The sequence below is a fragment of the Budorcas taxicolor genome, chromosome 16 (assembly GCF_023091745.1).
Source record: "Budorcas taxicolor isolate Tak-1 chromosome 16, Takin1.1, whole genome shotgun sequence".
Taxonomy (NCBI): Eukaryota; Metazoa; Chordata; class Mammalia; order Artiodactyla; family Bovidae; genus Budorcas; species Budorcas taxicolor.
This window is the reverse complement of record NC_068925.1, coordinates 66,984,055-67,006,400: the sequence shown is the minus strand read 5'-3', so window position 1 is coordinate 67,006,400 and position 22,346 is coordinate 66,984,055. Positions and strand designations below refer to the sequence as shown.

At 41.6% G+C, this 22,346-nt stretch overlaps 1 protein-coding gene and 1 pseudogene across 1 annotated transcript in view; one reads left to right on the top strand and one right to left on the bottom strand.

The window, feature by feature from the left end:
- RNF2 (ring finger protein 2) overlaps positions 1-9,682 on the bottom strand; it is a 39,874-nt gene extending 30,192 nt beyond the window's left edge. Inside the window, exon 1 of the mRNA XM_052654000.1 lies at positions 9,568-9,682. The gene's annotated coding sequence lies outside the window, so the exon portion shown is untranslated. The remainder of the gene's footprint in view (positions 1-9,567) is intronic.
- Positions 9,683-10,278: 596 nt separating this feature from the next.
- The window catches only part of LOC128061299 (40S ribosomal protein S4-like), a 53,857-nt pseudogene continuing 41,789 nt past the window's right edge, over positions 10,279-22,346 (top strand).

Sequence of the window (22,346 nt, the reverse complement as noted above, 5' to 3'; positions counted from 1 at the left end):
GCTGAAGCCTGGCTTGGAGAATTTTGAGCATTACTTTACTAGCGTGTGAGATGAGTGCAATTGTGCGGTAGTTTGAGCATTCTTTGGCATTGCCTTTCTTTGGGATTGGGAAGAAAACTGACCTTTTCCAGTCCTGTGGCCACTGCTGAGTTTTCCAAATTTGCTGGCATATTGAGTGCAGCACATTCATAGCATCATCATTTAGGATTTGAAACAGCTCAACCAGAATTTCATCACCTCCACAAGCTTTGTTCGTAGTGATGCTTCCTAAGGCCCACTTGACCTCAAATTCCAGGATGTCTGGCTCTAGGTGAGTGATCACACCATCGTTATTATCTGGGGCATGAAGACCTTTTTTGTACAGTTCTTCTGTGTATTCTTGCCACATCTTTTTAATATCTTCTGCTTCTGTTAGGTCCATACCATTTCTATCTTTTCTGAGCCACTTTGCATGAAATGTTCCCTTGGTATCTCTACTTTTCCTGAAGAGATCTCTAGTCTTTTCCATTCTGTTGTTTTCCTCTATTTCTTTGCACTGATAGCTGAGGAAGGCTTTCTTATCTCTCCTTGCTATTCTTTGGAACTCTGCATTCAGATGCTTATATCTTTCCTCTTCTCCTTTGCTTTTCACTTCTCTGCTTTGCACAGAAGCGCGGCAGCCAAGAGGAGCTACCCCACGCCCAATGTCAGGGGCGGCAACCAAGAGCGGCAGGCTGCGACGGACCAGGAGTGGCGAGAGGACATCTGAGGTCAGGGACAGCAGCCAAGAGGAGCTACCCCACGTCCGAGGTCAGGGGCGGCGGCCGAGAGGAGCAACCCCATGTCCAAGGAGCGGCGGCTGCGTGGGCACAGGAGGGCTGAGAGGAGCTACTCCACGTTCATGGTCAGGAGGGGCGACCTCGTACAAGGTAAGGAGCAGCAGCTGTGCTTTCCTGGAGCAGCCGTGAAGAGATACCCCATGTCCAAGGTAAGAGAAACCCAAGTACGATGGTAAGTGTTGCGAGAGGGCATCAGAGGGCAGACACACTGAAACTATAATCACAGAAAACTAGTCAATATCATCACACAGACCACAGCCTTGTCTAAGTCAATGAAACTAAGCCATGCCGTGTGGAGCAACCCAAGACCGATGGGTCATGGTGGAGAGGTCTGACAGAATGTGGTCCACTGGAGAAGGGAATGGCAAACCACTTCAGTATTCTTGCCTTGAGAACCCCATGAACAGTATGAAAAGGCAAAATGACAGGATACTGAAAGAGGAACTCCCCAGGTCAGTAGGTGCCCAATATGCTACTGGAGATCAGTGGAGAAAAGAACTCCAGAAAGAATAAAGGGATGGAGCCAAAGCAAAAACAACACCCAGCTGTGGACGCGACTGGTGGTAAAAGCAAGGTCCGATGCTGTAAAGAGCAATACTGCATGGGAACCCAGAATGTTAGGTCCATGAATCAAGGCAAATTGGAAGTGGTCAAACAGGAGATGGCAAGAGTGAACGTCGACATTCTAGGAATTAGCGAACTAAAATGGACTGGAATGGGTGAATTTAACTCAGATGACCATTATATCTACTACTGCGGGCAGGAATCCCTTAGGAGAAATGGAGTAGCCATCACGGTCAACAAAAGAGTCCGAAACGCATTACTTGGATGCAATCTCAAAAACGACAGAATGATCTCTGTTCGTTTCCAAGGCAAACCATTCAATATCACAGTGATCCAAGCCTATGCCCCAAGCAGTAACGCTGAAGAAGCTGAGGTTGAATGGTTCTAAGAAAACCTACAAGACCTTTTAGAACTAACACCCAAAAAAGATGTCCTTTTCATTATAGGGGACTGGAATGCAAAAGTAGGAAGTCAAGAAACACCTGGAGTAACAGAAAAATTTGGCCTTGGAATGCAGAATGAAGCAGGGCAAAGGCTAATAGAGTTTTCCCAAGAGAATGCACCAGTCACAGCAAACATCCTCTTCCAATAACACAAGAGAAGACTCTACACATGGGCATCACCAAATACTCAACACCGAAATCAGATTGATTATATTCTTTGCAGCCAAAGGTGGAGAAGCTCTATACAGTCAGCAAAAACAAGACCAGGAGCTGACTGTGGCTCAGATCACGAACTCCTTATTGCCAAATTCAGACTTAAACTGAAGAAAGCAGGGAACACCACTATACCATTCCAGCATGACCTAAATCAAATCCCTTAAGATTATACAGTGGAAGTGAGAAATAGATTTAAGGGACTAGATCTGACAGACAGAGTGCCTGATGAACTATGGACGGAGGTTCCTGACACTGTACAGGAGACAGGGATCAAGATCATCCCCAAGGGAAAGAAATCCAAAAAAGCAAAATGGCTGTCTAAGGAGGCCTTACTGTGAAAAAAAGAAAAGCGAAAAAGCCCAAAGCTAAAATTTATTTCCAAGGGGAAATACATCAAAATTTAACAGCAATTAAAATTGAATACTGAAAGCATGATTTTTCTAGTTCTTAAATTATCCAATATTAAAAAAATTTTTTTAATAAACTGGCAACTGAAAATTACTATATCGGTTAAAAAGACAACTTAATAACATCGATTTTTCCCCACTGTCAGCTCTTAATTACTTTTAAAAGGACTGAGCAACATATTGCACATAGGAATTAAAACTAAAAACAATCCATTTAAGAAGTGAATGACAGCTTATGTACTCTGTGAAACTTTAAAGGTTTCAGATTAAAATTAATTGACATTAATAATCATGTTACTTAAATTAAAAAACTGTAACATTAGTTTTTCAAAAGTTATAGAGACTTCTGGGGAAAAAATATTACAGGAGACTAAACTAGGGTTTCCATGGTAGCTCAGATGGTAAAGCATCTGCTCGCAATGCAGGAGACCCAGGTTCAATCCCCAGGTCAGGAAGATCCCCTGGAGAAGGAAATGGCAACCCACTCCAGTTCTCGTGCCTGAACAAGTCCATGGACAGAGGGGCCTGATGGGCTACAGTCCATGGGATCACAAAAGTCGGACACGCCTGAGCGACTTCACTTTTTTTAAAACTATGATAAATTATGACTAGTTAACTCAAATTAGTAAATGAGACCCACCTCTAAAGACAAATGAAATCGATTACAACATTAGTAAAAGAGAAATTTAGTCTTGATATTTTAGACAATACTCAACCATCAATATCCTAGAGTCTTCAACATGTTACCATTACTTTACAATTTGGAAGAGGAAATATTCCTAGAGGTCAGCACCTCACAAAAAATTTAAAAGCTATAAAAAAAATCTTTCCACTAATTCAACAAGGCATGTTTTCTTCACAAATATGTCAATTAAAACTTTTAAGATCAAGGATAAAAGGGTAAGTTCATTAAAACTGAACAACAGATATAATTTCTAATCCTGCTAAATGTATTTTTAAAAGTACAGATTTTTCTCTAAGTGATATTATAAAACAGCATAAATAAAATAAAAATAGGTAGTTTCCAGTAAAAATAGTAATAGCATCTATTTCTTCTACTCCCTCAGGCCCGTCATTTAAACAATCTGTGAAGTGGTAGTTTTGGTCCTAGGTGTATAAATTTCGGGTATCGTCTCATAAGATATTTAGTCCTGCTGAAAAGAAATTAATGAAGCACATTGACCTCAACAGACAGTTACTTGAGATTGAGAATACTACACAATCGACCAGACTTGGGGAAAGTAGGGTTATAGGACATCCACAATTCCTCCTACACCCCATATTTTCACTCTAACAACCTTATTTTAAATATGGAGAGTCAAAAACTTGCAAGGAGACACACAACTATTTCCAAGACCCATGTCACAGATCAATCACTCTCTCTCTCTCTTTCAAGATCCATGCCACAGATCAATCTCTGTCTCTTTCTTAACATACATCCTTTTATATTTACAATGCTCTTTGCTGTTTGCCCCTTTTTACCTACATTACCTCTTATATCTTTACAAATAACCTCCAAGTTCAATGGGGATGCAACTTTATTATTTTTTTTATAGAAAAGAAAATAGGCCAAGAAGCTTGCTAGTAGTGGAACCAGACCTAGAAACCAAGCCTCCTGCCTTCAATTCTAAAGCCCCTTCTTCCATGCACAACACTACCCCTCTGTAATACAGGAAAGCCTTCCATAAAACATTTGGCTGGTTTCCAAGACAGCCGTCCCAGGCTGAATTAACCTCTATATAGTAAATAGTATAAATAGTGAGGGTTTAATGCAATTACTGGCATAGAGGCATACATCTTTTTATAAGTGAAAAATCAGTTGGTTTTAAGTTAAATCAACATAGTCTGTGTATGGTGGGGGAAACAAGAAGAATACTCCTAAAAACAAGTCAAAATGAAGTATACAGATCTGCACATCTTACAATAGCTAACAGAGGCAGCATAATCAACACACGGAGCAGATAAAAAGAAAACAGTGGACAACTAAAAAGAACAATGTAAAAAGAAACTGCGTGATGCTTTCATTTTTAGGAAATAAAATGAGGAGCTTGTCTTTTCTTCCTCCCTCCATCCCAAAATAATGGAAATTTTAGAACATATATTAGGCTATAAAATAGTAAGAGAAGTAGAAGAGGATTTTATTTAGTAGCCATCAAACAAAATCCCTACCAAAATGGCTGGCTCTGCAATATAACACATCAAAAATCCAAAGTCCTATTTCTAGTTCAGCTACTGGTAGTATACAGCTTATATGAACCAATTATTTTAAGCTTTCAATTCTCAAATCTATAAAATCATAACACTCTAGCCAAACTATTTGCTCATGACCTTGGAAAGAGGAAACAATGTCTACAAAGGTAATGAGCAATACTTTAATCCCCATTATCCATTGCAAAAATGACTATTTCTCAAATGTCCTCTAGGTGTGAAGTACTAAGCTAGGCTAAAAGTGCAGAGAAAATGTTGGTCTTTATAATCTAAAAAAATAAAGCAAAGAGAAATACTTAACTAAAGACAATAACTGCATGATAAAATTAAGGCATCTCAGAGAAATGGCTTTCACAGGACATCAAACAGAATGAACTTGGGTTTGATCAAGACACCAAACAAAAACAGTGGTCATTAGGTTTAGCTGGGAAAAGAGGCAAGAAGGCTGCTTGTCCTCTGGATTCCCAAAGCACATCATTTATGTATTACTGCATTTAACACTCTGTACAGTAGTTTGTCATCTCCGCTTAGACTGTAAATTCCTCAAGGACAGAGACTTTATTCAGTTCACTTTTATATTCCTAACCCCTAGCAGAGGATCTGGCACACAGAAGATAATTAGTAAATGTTTTTTAAACAGGCAAGGTAACGACAGGATTCCCTATCTAAATTATTTTAATCGCTATTACTTGTGCAGGTCATTTACTCCTTGTCTCTCAACTCCAAAATCACCACTCTAGACTGCTCCGTGGTGCTGGGCTGAGACTGTGCAACTGTATTTCACCAACTCTTCTGCCACGGGAGGTCCGTGTTAGGCTTTGCCAATGGAGGTAAGAAAGCAATAAAAGGGCTGAGGGGACCTCCTTCTAGTCACTGGCAGCAACAACTGGTTCCAGCCTCCAGCTTCTTTCGGTATTCCCCAGAACTAGCCTAATCAGCAGCTGCACAAGGCTGACCTCAGAAGTTCAGAACTAGGCCAACAGAACCTCTTTCCCGAGCTCTTTGACTGATTACTATGATGTTCTCTTTCTGCTCTTACATTCATCTAACCATCTCCCTGTATTAAAGGCCTTCTGTTCAAACTCCTATTGAACTTTCTATTTTGCCTATTGGACACTAATATCCTGTTCTAACGGCTCTCCTCTGAGATATCTTGCTGCTTTATTAAAGGGGAAAGTAAAGGAATTTTGAAATTATTCCTACAGATAAAATATATTTTAGAAAGAATAATGCCAAACCCCTTAAATTTGTGTCTGTTACGTTGCAACACACATATCGCTTAACTTCTGCAATTTAAACTATCCAGCATGCAAAGGAACACAAAAAAAAGAGAGAGAGGAAATGAGAAATACTTAAACAGTTCAGGCTATTCCAAGCACACCCCCTACGTTCTCTCAGTAGAACACAGGCATCCTAGAAAAAATGAGAATACAGCGGCTCTGCGACTCCTCAGTGGTCTCAGTTCCCAAAAGCCTCTCCTAGTTATGAGCATACGACATGCTGAATGTGACTCTTAAATTTTAAGGATTTTCTTTTTTTTGCTGTATTCAACATGGCCCATAGTGCAAGCTGACTACTTCATCTAGTGTTCAACAAAAGAAACAGCAATCTGTTCCAAAACTAAAGCTGAACTGAACTTACTGGTATATTCTTCCCATCCTGAGAGATTTCAAGCATAATTTTTTATTATATGTGATTTTCATTTTACACATTGGCTTTAGAAGCAAACTTTTTCATAAAATACAACTCCATGCTACAGCAGAGACACAGAAAAAAATCAGTCCTGCGGGGGAGCCCCAAATCAACACAACTGTTGAAAACAAATGACCAAAATGCTTTGATATTTTTATATGGTTTGTTACTTCATTTAATAAGATATCCTCACTAGATAATTTAATCTGAGATTAATTTCAAAATAATTTTTCATTACTGTACTTAATAAACTGAATTTTTAAAATTAGGACAAAATGGCAGATAGTAGAAAAAAGGCAAAGTCAAGCAATAAGAATCTTTCTCAGAATTCTTAGTAATGTATTTATATAGCTCCTGAGCATCCAAAAAAAGTATCACTAGGCCCAGACATATTAGTCCACCTCAGCTGCCTAATAACCATAAGACAAAAGAGAAGTGAAAAAAATTTTAAACTTGAAAGTTCCACTGGAATTCCTCCACATAGCATACAAAGAGAGTGGGCCACCTGCTTACTTAGCACCTAGCTCCTGCCTATGGACATAATAACACTAGTTGCTACTTAACTGCCAAAAGTTTTGTTACCACAGGCAGTCAGTCTATGTAAAATCAACCAAGCTCTATGCCTAACAAGGGACACCAGAGGACCTGTCTGACACATTTGGTAGAAAATATGAAAAATCTGACAGGGGAACAGACAGGATATCTCAACCTACAGAGAATGAGCAGGGTAAATTTTACTGTACCTCTGTACTCAAATTGTATCAGGATCTACTCATTTCAATGCAAATAGTCATTCAATACATTACTATAATAACTTATTGATATAAGGTTTCAGAGATAAAAAAAAAATTAGGAAATTAAATAACTAGTGTCTGACAACAATGTCTTCCACAACATGTCTAACAAATAACACCAATTAAAAATCAAATGTAGATCTGTATACCGGCAGTCTATATAATCATAGTGTTTTCCCTTTTTTAAAAACTGTAAACTGTGATGCATTGTCTAGTTTCCCCAGATTTAACAAGCAAGTGGATACAAAATTCTGAATGCTTTAAATCATATCAGAAACACAGCCATGATTTTAATAAAGGGCTTTTTAATGTTAGCTCACTTCTCTCGCTGGAAGGAATTATGCTTCTGTGCTAATGTACAGAAATGAAACTGTCACTGAAACATCTGGTTATATATTATTCATTAGACATATATCACCTTTACTCCAAAGACTGCATAATATAAACACAAACCACGAATAAATCAAGTTAAAGAGATAGACCTGACACCACATGCTGAAGGTCAGTGATAGACAAATGAAATTCCAAAGATGTTTGCTGACCTGCTCCATATTTCTCTCCTCACAAACCTGGGAGCTAGCAGTCTGAGAGTTCCAACAGGCAGAGGAAAAACTCAAAATTCTCAGTATGTTGAATGTCTGCATTGTCTACATTATGTTAATGGTTCTAATTTAAAATTTTTCTATGCAGCACATTTGAGAACCATCAGCATATTTTTCTAATACTCAAGCCCACTAGCCAGCCTATTCTGGCAGCTGTCCTTCATAAATTCATTTCACTCTCACACCTACTATAATTAACCTCAAATGTGTATTCCACAAAGGTACCTGAAAGAAATATCACCAATCCTTAGAAAAAGTAAGGGGCCATATTTGCTGCGCTAGCCTTGGAAAACGAAGTCTTACATACCCAGTTTTATTAAAAATTACGTTAAACGTACAAACGATTTTTTAAAAATACCTGTTGATTGTGACAAGTAGAAATTTTAGGGGGAAAAGCCAATAACTAAGAGTCATATTGCTGCCATTTAAATTCTTCATAAATCAAAGGATGAAATAACCACTTTAAAAACACAAGTTCTACTACCAATCTGAGTTATTAAAATATTCAAAAACTACACTCTTTTGCAAGTGAGGAAAGTAGATTCTCTGCCAATTACACTAAGTATTCTAGCCGATCATCGTGGAACTACCAAAAGTAGATTATGCAATGCAAATCACACATAATTAGTTTTCAACATAATTCTCAGTCTAAAACACTGAAATCATGTCTCAGTTTTTTTAATTTTTAAAATAAATAAAGCATATTACGAAAAGGCCGAATGCAAACCTATCCTGCTCAACGCAAACCTATCTTTACATACCTCCGAGGAAGCTGACATTCTCAAACCATTTAACCACGTTAAAGGCACACATTCTCAAAAACTTCGGAGACCCAGGCAGTAGAAACCCAAAAAAGGTTTCAAGGAGATAAGCCTGTAACTGGTCTTCGGGTCCCCCCAAAATAATCGGAATGAACCTCAAAGTTTTAGCTCGGTTTTTTTACTAACAGTAGCTCTGGGCGCAGGGAGACGGCTTCACTAGGAGGGAAACGATCCTGACAACCCGGACGAGGGCTCCCCGGCGACACTCGGGGCCAAAGCCCTCGGTGTGCACGACCGGGTTCAAAATGCGAAGCTTCCATCAGGAACAAACCCAGACGCCCCCTCCCCCCACGACTCCTCCGGGGCACCCTCGCGGGTTTGAGAGCGCAGCAACAGATACTCCCGAGCAGCACGCAGCACTCCAGGAATGTTTTCACCAGGAGGGGTCTCCCCGCCGCCTACAGGGAACCCCGACGCCCAGGAGCGCCTCGACACGCCAACCCCGACTCTAGCACCCCGGGGGGAGAGCGGGCTCGGCACACAAAGCGCCCCTACCCCACCCTCACTGCGCGGACACACACACCACACACACCCCCGGCCGCGAGGGGGAAGCCCGAGGGGGGAAAACCCTGCATTCCGCGCGGTTCGTCTCCGGAGAGGGGCCGCGGAGAGGCTGGGGGGCCCCCCGGCCCGGGGAGCCGACGGGCTGCCGCAGCGCAGCCCCGGCCTCCGCGCAGAGCGAGCGGCGGGCGGTTCGCACGAAGGAAGGAATCCCCGAGCTTCGCCCACGGGGGGTCCTCCTCAAGTCGGACTCCCACCCCCGCCAAGACCCTCGAAGAAATGGGAACAATGAGAAGCCGCCTTCCCCCGCCATCCCCGCCCCGAGAGCGGCCGGGGGCGGCGGCGCCATCTCCTCTCACACCCCCGCGGATACACACACCCGCCCCCCCTCAGCCCCGGCCCCGGCGCGGCCGTCAGCGGCCCGCAGCCCCGCCGAGCTGACGCGCGGCCGAGCCCGCCGCGCCCGCGCCCCCTCGCCTCCCCGCGCGTCCCGCGCCTCACCGGCTCCTGCCCCAACCCGGGGCTCCGCGCGCCGCGGCCGGAGCGAGACTCGGGCACAAGCCGCCGGCGCCGCCGCACAATATGGCGAGCCTCGGCTTCCGCAATGGAGCTCGGGAAATACAACAGGGGCCGCTCAATATTCATGAGAGACCGAGGGGAAGCCGGCTCGGCCGGCACGGCGGGGAGGGCGGGAAGGAGCGGGCGGGCGGGCGAGGGGGCGGAGGCGCGGGACGGGGACGTGCACGGCGCGGGGAGGCCCGCGGCGCGAGGGGAGGGGGCGCCGCCGCGTGCTGCCGGGAGCGCCCGAGCCGCCGCCCCGCCCCGGGCCGCCCGGCCCCGCCCCCCGGCGCCCTCCGCGGGGCGACGCGGCCGCGGGGCGACGCGGCCCCCGGGCAACGCCCGGATGACGGCGGCGCCACCTCGTTCTCGGCGTTCTCTCTCCTTGAGCTCTCCTGCCCCTGCCTGCGCCCCTCACTGCGCCTCCCTGGCCCGCTGCTGGGGTTCGCGCTCGGACTCCTGCTCTCGCCCGTGACTGCGTCCTGTTCTTACCCCCCATCCCACCCGGTAGACGTCCTCGTCAGGCTTTCACCTCTAGAACTTCACCTGAACTTCGGCACTCTGCCTTCCCCCACCCCACAGCCACGCTGACACACACTTTCCGTCCTTGCAGAGTGAACCAGCAAGACCCAATTCTAGGGAAAACGACCTTCAATGCTAAGCGTATATTCTTGGACGTCTGTAAGCGTTCTGGTTCTCATCGGCTTACTTACCTTGCGGCTGTTTCCATCCTTCCTCAGCCCCTCCCAGTATGAGCTTTTGAGTTTGAGAATAAGTGATAGATGTAATAGATGTGGTCGTTACCTAAAACACAACCAATTAGTCTACCACCAAGTGTATAAAATGTGAATAGATTAAGCTACAAACAAATAACTGAAAGAGTTCCTGATCGCAAGAGGTACTATTGGTGAGGTGATCTGTTCTCTTGAAAAATAACCAACAATTTCAGGTAGTAAACTGAAGGCACTTGGGACACAAAGGAAGGGAGTGCACTGAGAATTGGGCAAACTAGGTTTTAGCCTCCAATGTGTCTCTTAACTGTGTGACTTAACTAAAGTACATAATTGTTCTGGACTTTACTTTCCTCATTTGCAGAATGAGAGGATTGTGTTGAATGATTCTTAGGTCCCTGCTACCTTTTGAACTCTCTAAACTCTCTACAAGCAATGCCAAATAAATGATATGAATTTACATAAGATTTTGGGAAAGAGAAGGATCGATTCTAGCAAGCGTGTTAGTGGAGATTTCCTGAGGAGCTTGGAGTTGAGTAAGACTGTGAGGGATAGCTTTGGATAGGTAGAAAGAAGACAGGCGTTAAAATATTGAAGACAACAGCGTCATTTGCCCTACCTAACAATCCATTAAGATAAACAAGAGCAAAACCAGAGACTTAAAACTTTCACTTACTATCTAAGGCTTTAAATAAGAAATGACAATTCTCAGACTCTACAAGCCCTTCAAGGTTAAGCTGTTTTTCCAATGTGAAACAAAAAAAAAGGAAAGAAAATCAGGAATGCTCCTGCCTCTCCCTTCCTGTAAGGGTCCACTTTCTAGAGAGAATGCAATTGCAGAAGTGTCTCCCTTCTTTGTTCACAACTGCATGTGACATCGCATTAATGCTGTTCATAATTCAGAACGTTTTACTCTAGTGAAAATGCATACGAAACTAACGTGGGGAGGTATGATTTTAAGAAAAAACTTTTAAAAAAGCACAGGAATTTTATGGATAAAAGCTAAAACTGTACTTTTAAAAGATTGACAAGAGAATTAGTAGAAAAATGGAAAAGTTATGGGATATCTGGATTAAATGTGATTAACAAGCTATAGACCTCAGGCTAGCATCCTTAATTTGAAAGACACTACTGACAGATTAATGGAGCTCGTGTTATCTATTTTATCTCTTCTTCAAAAACTTGGACTGAGAGTGTTATGGATGTCCCCTGACTACATTAATCAGGAAAGGCTATGTTATGGTACAGCAGCAGACATCTCATCTCCCAAATCTTCATGCCTTAGCACACCAAAAGTTTATTGCTTGTTCATGCTTCTTGTGAATGGGGCTTATTCTATTCCAGTCACTACAGAAACCAGATTGGCAGAGGGGTCACCCAGAACACAGCAACTGAGTCTCTGCGACAGAGGAAGAAAGTGACTGAAGAATCCCTATGAACTTTTCACATCCTTAGGTTGGGAAGCAAACGTCATGGCCAAAACTAGTTAGGTCGCCTTCTCCATCTTCACAGGGCCTGAGTCCTTAAACTGAGGCTGAACCGAGTTCAGGAAAGGTGGTGATATCTGTGAACAATACTAATGTCAGTCACCCTGAGCCCACCAGTTCTGTTTCTAGATATTATGAAAAAGCTCTACGTTTTATTTCATAACACTGGCTCTCTTGAATGCCTTCAAGAAAGGTATGTTTTCAAAAAAAGAAAAAAACCTCACTGTACTTGTTAAGAGTCGACTATCATATAAACAGAATGCACTTTTCATCTTTCTCCCCCCTTTTTAAATTGTATTGTACATTAAATCAATGTCAAGTCCACAGTCAGTCTATCAATAGTGATTTGACATATCCAGCCTACATTCTTTTTGCTATTTTTTGACAGGACGTGAGGGTCACCACTCTCTAAAACATTTCCTATTAACACTCTACCCTCTTGTTAAAGTAGTAATTATGTTTCAACCAGGAAGACACTAAATTAATACTATATAATATAAGTATTTAAGGTGGATGACTAGATGATTTCTAGTTAGAAAGTTCCTTTTCCCTCAAAACTTTAAAAGTAGTACCCTGTTAATCACATGGTGAATTGGGTAGACCTCTCTGATCACAAAAATCACCTCTTTCCTGGTTTTCTGTTATGATGATACTACAAAATGAGATTAGTTCAGCTTGGTCAACTTTTGTTGAGCATATACTATGTGCTAATACTTTGCAAAGTTCTTGTATCCTAGTTATCTTAATATAACTAGGATACAAGTTCCTTGGGAGCAGAAATCTTGTTTATAAGAAAAAAAAGTGTATACCTAGCATGATGTTTGGCATATAGTAGATGCTGAATAAATAGGCATTAAGAGAATGAAAGACTGGGAATCTTTGATCCCGGTGTGTATATGAAGTAGAATAGTTCATATGATCTTGGTATGTCTCACTTTACTGCATAAGAGCAGATATTTTTTATCAGAATTGCATTTAGTCCCCTAGAGGCTTTCTCTACTTAGACAGTTTGTCTTAAATGGAAATTCATGCCTGCCTATTCTATATCCACCCCATGGATTTCTTTTCAGCTGTGCTCCAGATATCTAATTGTTACCTGCTTATCTGAGATGAAGATTGCAGTCCATCAGCACTTTGTTAATAAGAAGCTATAGGGACTTCCCTGGTGGTCCAGTGGTTAAGAATACACCTTGCATTGCAGGAGATGTGGGTTCAATCCCTGGTCAGGGAACTAAGATTGCACATGCTGCAGAGCAACTAAGCCCCTGAGCTGCAGTACTGAGCCCAGGTGTCACAACTAGAGTCTGAATGCAACAAAGATCCCACATGGTGCAACAAAGACCTAACACATGCAGATAAGTAAATTCTTATAAAAAATATGTGCTTGATTGCACATGTTTTTTAAAAGAAGATTGTATATATATATAAGCTGTGATATATATATATATCACAGTTTATCAAACACTTTTACAGTCATTATTTCACTGACTCTTCTGAACAATTCTCTAAGGTATTCCTACTTCACGGAAGAGGGAAATGTCACTTCTGTGGTTAACTAACTCTCCCAAACATTGAGCTCATAGCAGAGCTGAGATTCAAAGCTGGGCATCTGACTCCAAGTCCAGGCTACACTCCCTGATGCCACCTATGCCTTCCCTCTCTGTGCTACATACGCAGCTCCAGCATTTTTCTTCTTTCTAACAGGTAAGCAGGCTGAGACAAACACCTCCACAGATGTGCTCTCAACACTAGTGTTTATTCCTAGTGTTTAATCATCAGTGTGGTTCATTTTAAAGAAGCTAGAGACAATGCTATATATAATAGTGTATGAACCTGACCTCTTGACGGAAAATCATCAGGTTTTGTTTCTGTTTTCTTAGAAAAGTTACATAAGAAAACAAAACTGAAAGGTAGGTTAAAGGACTGGAATATATTGGGATTTAATCACTATAAGAAAACAAAAACAAAACCTGAATCTGCTTGCCAGTGCAGGATATGCAAGAGATACTGCTTGGATCCCTGGGTCAGGAAGATCCCCTGGAGGAGGGCATGGCAACCTACTCCAGTATTCTTACCTGAAGAATCCCATGGACAGAGGAACTTGGCAGACAACAGTCCTGCTGCTGCTGCTGCTAAGTCACTTCAGTCATGTCCAACTCTGTGCGACCCCATAGACGGCAGCACACCAGGCTCCTTGTCCCTGGGATTCTCCAGGCAAGAACACTGGAGTGGGTTGCCAGTTCCTTTTCCAGTGCATGGAAGTGAAAAGTGAAAGTGAAGTCGCTCAGTGGTGTCCAACTCTTCGAGACCCCATGGACTGTAGCCTACCAGGCTCCTCCGTCCATGTGATTCTCCTGGCAAGAGTACTAGAGTGGGGTGCCATTGCCTTCTCCTGGCAACGGTCCATGGGGCGCAAAGACTCAGACACAACTGAGCAACTCAGCGCACACACACACATACACATTTATAATATAATTTTCAAGGGATTCCCTGGTGGCTTAGAAGTAAAGAATTAGCCTGCTAATGCAAGAGACGCCTGTTCAGTCCCTGAGTTGGTTAGATCCCCTGGAGAAGGAAATGGCAACGCACTCCAGTATTCTTGGCTGAGAAATCCCATGGACACCACCACCACCACCACCATAATTGTCAAACTACATCTACCAGCATCTTTATTTGTCATCTTTTCGATTTGTTGTGCTTTCTTTGAAAGGGTGAAATTAAGTAGGAACGTTGTAGGAAGGCCTAAAGAGACCTGTAATTCAAGGTGGCTTCAGGAAGCAGGCAACTCGAGATTTACTACCTCTTCAGCTGAAAAAATATAGCTCTAGCCACAAGCTTTAGTGAAGTTTTATTTGTATTTCAACATAGTGCATTTCTTTTTGTGACACTTCCCTTGGTGTTTTAGTTCATTGTTCCTTTTTATATTCCCAAGACAATCAAAATAATTGGTGCTACTCTTAACTGTTCAGCTTAGAGTTAAACAGATTAAATGAGATGGGCTAGTTAAGCTTTGGGGGAGAACTAAATACTATTGCTATTTCCCTCCTATGGAGGCTTGGAATGGTATTTTATATGTCCCAGATGTGGCCACATTCTGCCTAACATCTGTTAGTGCATTTTATTAAAATAATGAACTAGCATGTGTTTGAAAAGTAAAAAGAATGAATAAAAGCTTTCATTCTGATGCAGCTTGACTAGCCAACTGTTTCTTTGTAGTTAATAATGGAGGGTACTTTTGTGATATCCAACTTGATATGTAAAATAAAGTGTGGTTTAATAATTACTGGCTTTAGTTTTCTAATATGAAGTAAGTTTATTCTATTCAAACAAACTTTGTAAGTTTTTTTCCTTTCAAAATGTTTACTGAAAGTGGTGAAAACTGTGCCTTGACGTTGATCTGGGAACACCAAGAATAATCCTGGAAACGAACAAGGAATAGATATTAAGATCAAAACTTAGAACTAAAATGGATATTTCTCTGGAAAAGAAGGCTGAAAGAGCCCAAGGGGAAAAGTACAGAAGAAAAGTGCGAAATATTTAAATCAAGTTACAGCTTGTTCAAACTGCCCTTGTGGACATTTTAATTTTTCCCACTTAAAACAAGCCACGGAAGAATAGTTTTTGTGGGGTGAGAGAGTGAAGGGTAAAGACCCCTCTTATCTAACACATTTCTTGGAGATGTTTTTTAGTAAAGAATTTAAAAGAACTGCTAAATCCCAAGCAGACAAAGAAAATGTCTTTTTATTTTCGACTACTTCAAGATGTAGAAAACTCTGCAGTATCCATCTGCTGAATCATTAGCATTTTATACTCCACAAAAGTAAACCCATTTACATATGCATAAAAGAACATACTGAAGTAGGTTATAATTCAGGTAAATATGAAAACCATTCTGGTCAACCAAGAATACCAAGGTTTCATTCAGGAAGAGATATTTTATAAAGATTTTAGTTTATAGAAAAATATTTGTTTTATGTTTCATAAACAGTGTATTGAAGAACCGTTAACTTACAGTATTATTTTCATTTCAGGTGTACAACATGGTGTTTTGATGTTTTTATAGACTGCATACCATAAATATTATAAAATATTGACTGTATTCCCGGTGTTGTACAATGCATCTCTGTGACTTATTTATAACTACTAGCTTGTACCTCTTAATTCTTTACTTGTTCTGCCCATTCCCCACCCCTGCCTCTCTGGAAACCCCTACTTTTGCTCTATCTGTGAGTCTGTTACTTCCCTGGTGGCTTAGACGGTAAAGCGTCTGTCTACATTGCGGGAGACCTGGGTTCGATCCCTGGGTCGGGAAGATCCCCTGGAGAAGGAAATGGCATACTCCAGTACTATTGCTTGGGAAAATCCCATGGATAGAGGAGCCTGGTAGGCTACAGTCTATGGGGTCACAAAGAGTCGGACACGACTGAGCAATTTCACTTTACTTCCTAAAATTTGAAAGACTACTCTGGGCCTGAGCTCAAAGGACAGCTGTCCTTTCTTCTACCTGATCTAGTTCCTAGCTATATGTCAGCCTATTCATTTCTTGACTTGTCTCTTTAATTAGACTTGGCCATATTCTCATCCCAGCCTTTAGCATGTGGCTTGACACATAGTGAATACAAATGACATTACAGGAAGATGTCACGAATATAGCCTATAGACACTATGTCATTCATAGTATGGAAAAAAGGCCATCTCTGTCAACAGATACAGAAGATAGAGAGCTCTTTAGTGGAAAAGAACAGAGAAGCAATGAGTTTTCTATCTTTGGAACTGAATACCCCAGGAATGATCTTGAGTAGGAATGTCATGATATTGTTGCAACTATTCAAAGAAAAATTATGGCCAACAGGAAAGCTTGTTATTGGTGGCCTTTCAAGTCAAACTGCGTTAGGATGTAGATTTTAAAGTCTTGTCAAAACATAGTAACATTCCATACCAAGAGTAAAAATTTAAAATGCTATATTTTAATCCTAAATTCCCACTGGAACATGAAGTTTGCTGTTCTATTCAGTTGCTAAGTCATGTCCAAATCTTTGCAACCCCATGGACTGCAGCACGCCAGGCTTCCCTGTCCTTCGCTATCTCCCAGAGTTTGCTCAAATTCAAGTCCATCGAGTCAGTGATGCCATCTAACCGTCTCATCCTTTGTCATCCCCTTCTCCTGCCCTCAATCCTTCCGAGCACCAGGGTCTTCCAATGAGTCGGCTCTTCGCGTCAGGTGGCCGAAGTATTGGAAGTTTGTGAAGTCTGACTAGTTCTCAAACCACATTTAGTGTCTCTCTCTCCCATTTACTTGCTTAGATTAGCAGTGTGCACGTATGTCCTCTCCCACACTGCAGAGTGAAAGTAGCAGGAGGGCAAAATGTCATTATTCATCTTTCAGCACCAGTCATTATTCACACTTGACACAATGTAATATATATATTGTGCTCAAGCTCGGTCACTCAGTCATGTCCGACTCTTTGTGACCCCATGGACCATAACCCGCCAGCCTCCTCTGTCCATGGGATTCTCCAGGCAAGAGTACTCGAGTGTGTAGCCATTCTTTTTTTCTCCAGGGGATCTTCCCAACCCAGGGATTGAACCCTGGTATCCTGCATCTCCTTCTCCCAGAGTAAGGAAATGGCAACCCACTCCAGTATTCTTGCCTGGGAGAATCCCATGGACAGAGGAGCCTGTTGGGCTACAGTCCACGGGGTTGCAAAGAGTTGGACACGACTGAGCAACTATCACTCACTCCCTCACTCCTGCTTTGCTGCCAGATTCTTTACCATCTGGGCCACCAGGAAGCAATGAGGTAAAGAAAATAATTGCTCTAGATCAGGCATCATCAACAAACAGGAAAACAGAACTTGGAAATTCTTTACTTTGTTTCTAGAGATCTAGTAGTATCAGTCTCAGTCATGTCTGATTCTTTTGCGACCCCTGTGGACTGTAGCCCACTAGCCTCCTCTGTCCATGGATTCCCCAAGCAAAAAAACTGGAGTGAGTTGCCATTTCCTTCTCCAGGGGATCTTCCCTACCCAGGTATCGAACCTGCGTCTCCAGCGTTGGCAGACAGATTCTTTATCACTCTGCCACCTGGAAAGTCCCATCTAGTAGTACAGTAGCCTTGAAACTCAGGGTTTCAAATGGCTTATTACTACACCTCAGTCTCTAGTTCCTTAAACATGCCTAACCCTTCCTGGTAATAATTTAAGCTAAACAGAGACCACTCAAGGCTTATAGAGCCCTCAAATAGCAACTCTTTAAAAGAGTTTAGGACCTGATTATCTTGGGATTCTCTTCTCCTCCTGCTAAATTATATCCCATGGTCTCTAGGGCAAATATCAGGTGTTGTTTGCTAATTAGAATCTGTAGTGCCCCCTTAAGAGATTCCTACTGATTTAGCATGTGATTTCAGGAAGCAATTACAAATTATAAGCTGAAAATCAAATATTTGAATTTTCCATCTCGTGTGTCTCTATTCCAGGAAAATTTCACCCCAAACTCTTTGTGCTGTGCTAAGTTACTTCAGTCGTGTCTGACTCTTTGTGACCCCATGGACCATAGCCTGCAAAGCTCCTCAGTTTGTAGGATTCTCCAGGCAAGAATACTGGAGTGGGTTGCCATTTCCTTCTCCCTCAGACTCTGTAAGATCACCCTATAGTAAAAAGTTTGGGCAGTATGTTAGGGTGGGTTCAGGAGACTTGACCTTCCTCCAACTATGGCTCAGATGACCCAAGAGGTCATAGCAAAAATTCTAGCCACTGAAGTTGGGGTAAAATGAGGATGGGGTTGTGCAGAAACAGAAGGACTCAGAGACAGACTGGAAGTTACAGGTTGTTTCTCCAAAATGGTTGAATGCCCAGAACTGGAGCAAGAAATAGTACGCAAGAAGGAAGAAGTCCAGGAAAGCAGGGCTTAGGATAAGTTTAAAGGGGTGCAAGGCACCCATCTGAAAGTTGAATCACACTGTCTGAATTCAAGAATGTCAAGAATAGCTATCTCTTTGTCTCTTTCAGGGAGAAGAATGACATGTGAGGTGAGAAATAAGGGCAAGGTACAACATGGCTTACACGAGATTGAGGTTGGAAAGGGATACCCTGACCCCACGTCCTCAGGTTGAAAGTGGGTCTCTGAAGACACATGCACAACAGAATCGTTGAGTAAGGGTCATGAGAAGCAGGGGGGCGGTTAGGAAATTTAGACACGTGGACCCGAGCAGTGCACTGAAATTGGAAAAACCTCAGGAGATAGACGAGAAGAATCAGAGAGTGAGTTTAAAAGAGCCAGGGACAACGAGAGCTGAGCATATGATGATTGATTTTCTCTGTGTTCTGACCCTCTCTAGATCAGTCTTTCTTGCAGCTTCTAATCATCACCCCAAACTAAGTTTTGGAATGTCCCAGGCTTTAGTCTTAGGACCTTGTTTCCTGTTAATTTGTATCCCCTCCCTGGCTGATTCTTATTCAGTCACATGGCTCTAAGTAGTACCCATACTGACAATTCCCAGTTTTCTCCAAACTTATAAATTTCTATAAGTTTCCAGAAATTAAGGAACCTCTCCAAGTTTATGTCCACCCCTGACCCCACTTCAGCCTCTCCATTTGGATGTCTAATGGTCATCTCAAATATAAAACACCTGAACTGTGACTTCATCTTTGAAATTGTAAACAAAGAAAAACATGTGATTGTTAACTGTCCTTTTTTTTGTAGCTGTAATGTCTATATTGCTCTACTAGACTCAGTTAAATGAAATTCTTCTCTCTAGTTACTTAATATCATCTAAATAACTCAAATTTAAAATGAATGTTTCCCATATATGTACATATATGTTCATTTATACATTCCCTTAGCAATAGCTTACAGTTAACCAGACTCAGTAATCAGCATCTAGTGGGGGAGATGGACACATACCAAACGTGGTGAGACTGATAAACCCCACAGAAAAAATTCTTCCCTGACAGTCATTATTAATTACACACTATGGAACAGCATCTCTCATAAGGCTCCATTCTTGGCAATGTTAGCTTTAGTTCTAGAAATTAGAAGACATGTAGGTAAAGTCACAACTGTGCTAATAAACAACAACCTCATCAAAATTTGTACATGTTAGATACCGTGCTAGGGCTTCCCTTGTGGCTCAGCTGATAAAGAATTCGCCTGCAATGCAGGACACCTGGGTTTGATCCCTGGCTTGGGAAGATCCCCTGGAGAAGGGAAAGGCCACCCACAACAGTATTCTGGCCTGGAGAATTCCATGGACTGTATAGTCCACGGGGTCGCAGAGTCAGACACAACTGAACGAATTTCACACTCGGACACACTAGGGCTTCCCAGGTGGCTTTAGTGGTAAAGAATCCCACCTGCCAATACAGGAAAGGCAAGAGATGTGAGTTCGATCCCTGGGTCAGAAAGATCTGAAGTAGAAGATAGCAACCCACTCTAGTATTCTTGCCTGGAAAATTCTATGGAAAGAGGAGCCTAGCGGGCCACAGTCCACGGGGCTTCAAAGAGTCAGATGCAACTGAGCATATAATAATAATAGATACTGTGCTAAGTAAGGTGGCTCAGCACTAAAGAATCCTCCTGCAATGCAGGAGCCAGGGGTTTGACACCTGGGTCTGGAAGATCCCCTGGGGGAGGGCCTGTCAACCCGTTCCAGTATTCTTGCCAGGAGAATCCCATGGATCAAGGAGTCTAGGGGGCTACGGTCCATGGGGTCACAAAGAGTCCAACACAGCTGACGTGATCTAGCATGCATGCACTGTGCTAAGCATTTTATAAGCATCATCTCAGTTAATCTTTACAACAACCCTATGAGGAAGTTACTACCATCATTACTACCATTTTATGGATCAGAAAATAGAAATTTAGGAAGTTCTCTTGTGGCTTAGGTTCCAGGCTTTCACTGCCATGGCCCAGGTTCAATCCTTGGTCAGGGAACTAAGATCCTGCAAATGACACAGCATGGCAAAAAAAAAAAAAGAGAAAATAGAAGTTAAAGCATTTTAATACTTGCCTAAGTCATCTTAAGCAATACGGTGGGCAAATTCATGCCCTTAACCACTATTTTAAACTGCCCTGTCACAACTGGTAGTCCTGCTTCAACTAATAAAAATAGGGATACTTTTTAAAAAATTGTGTATTAAAATAAGAGAATAGATGCATGAATAATCCAAACAGTGAATATCCATTACACTTTAGTAGTAATCCTGAATTATTAAATGGTATTGGATAAAAAGGACTATAGCATAGGAAGTTGTGAAAGGGTGGGTTCAGTTTTTCAAAGCTCATAAAGACACAGCAGCAGCAATGATGGCTCATTTCAAGTTTTCCACTGATTGCATTTGGAGACAAGTTCTTAGTTCTAAAGCACATTTTGTATGAGCTAAGAATGGAAAAATCATCAGACTTGCAAAGGCTAAAAGAATAGAAGCCAAAGCCCTATGGGAATACAATCTTCCAAATTTATTATCTGTTAGGCATTGATTTATCACATATGGCAGGAATTTTAACCAGATGTGTACTTCATGGAGGAGGCCATCCCATGACAGACAGAGGAGAGGAATGTGACCTCAGCTTAAAAGTAAAGAATCAGAACTCATAGGTGATTCAGAAGTTTCCTTTTATGCTAGTCATATAATAGAATAAAAGCTCTCCAATCATCTTTTCAAATTAACTGCGACTTCACTTCTTAATCTGGAAGTTGTTGAAACTTCTGGCTTTTGAAATGCAGTTATTTTCATTGAAATGCAATTATATTTGAAAAATATTTCAAAGATCTAAGATTTTCTGAGTATCTTTTACTTAATCTAAAGCAAAACATCCTTGAAAAATATAGCTCTGGTATGTAAATATGAATATTTACTGATCCCCATTGTCTCTTTTTCCATCTTGAATTTCAGATATCACATTTCAATAGCTAGAATTCAATAACACATCTTTGTCTGACATCTGCTTTTTTTAACTGATGTTATAAAAAAAAGTCTATTCTTTCAAGTCACATTTAAGTACTGAGAGTAATTTCATTTTAAGGATCTGTATCTAAGGGAAAAAGATTATTTTCTACATTAGCGTAACATATTTAAAAAGTTATACAATCTTCCTATTTTTCAAAACTTTAAAATTATTAGTAAAGGAAAGATTTCTCATAATAAGTGTTTGAGTTTGGAAACAGTCTTAGAACAAAAAGTACTTAATAGGAAATAATTTTGTAGTCATTGCTCTAGTGTGAGGGGAAATTATCTTGAAAATCATTAGCTAAGCAAAGGTGCTTTTCTCAAAAACACTTGTGATTTAGTTTTCAGTTTATTTTTGCTATTCATTTAGGTGGTCAGATAAAAGTTTTAAAAGTAATTAATCAATTTAGAATTTAGTTTCTATCACAGGACAATTGATCATACTGGAGAGACATCCACACATGCACCTCATACATTTATATTGACCACTGCTGCTGCTGCTGCTGCTGCTGCTGCTGCTGCTAAGTCGCTTCAGTCGTGTCCGACTCTGTGCGACC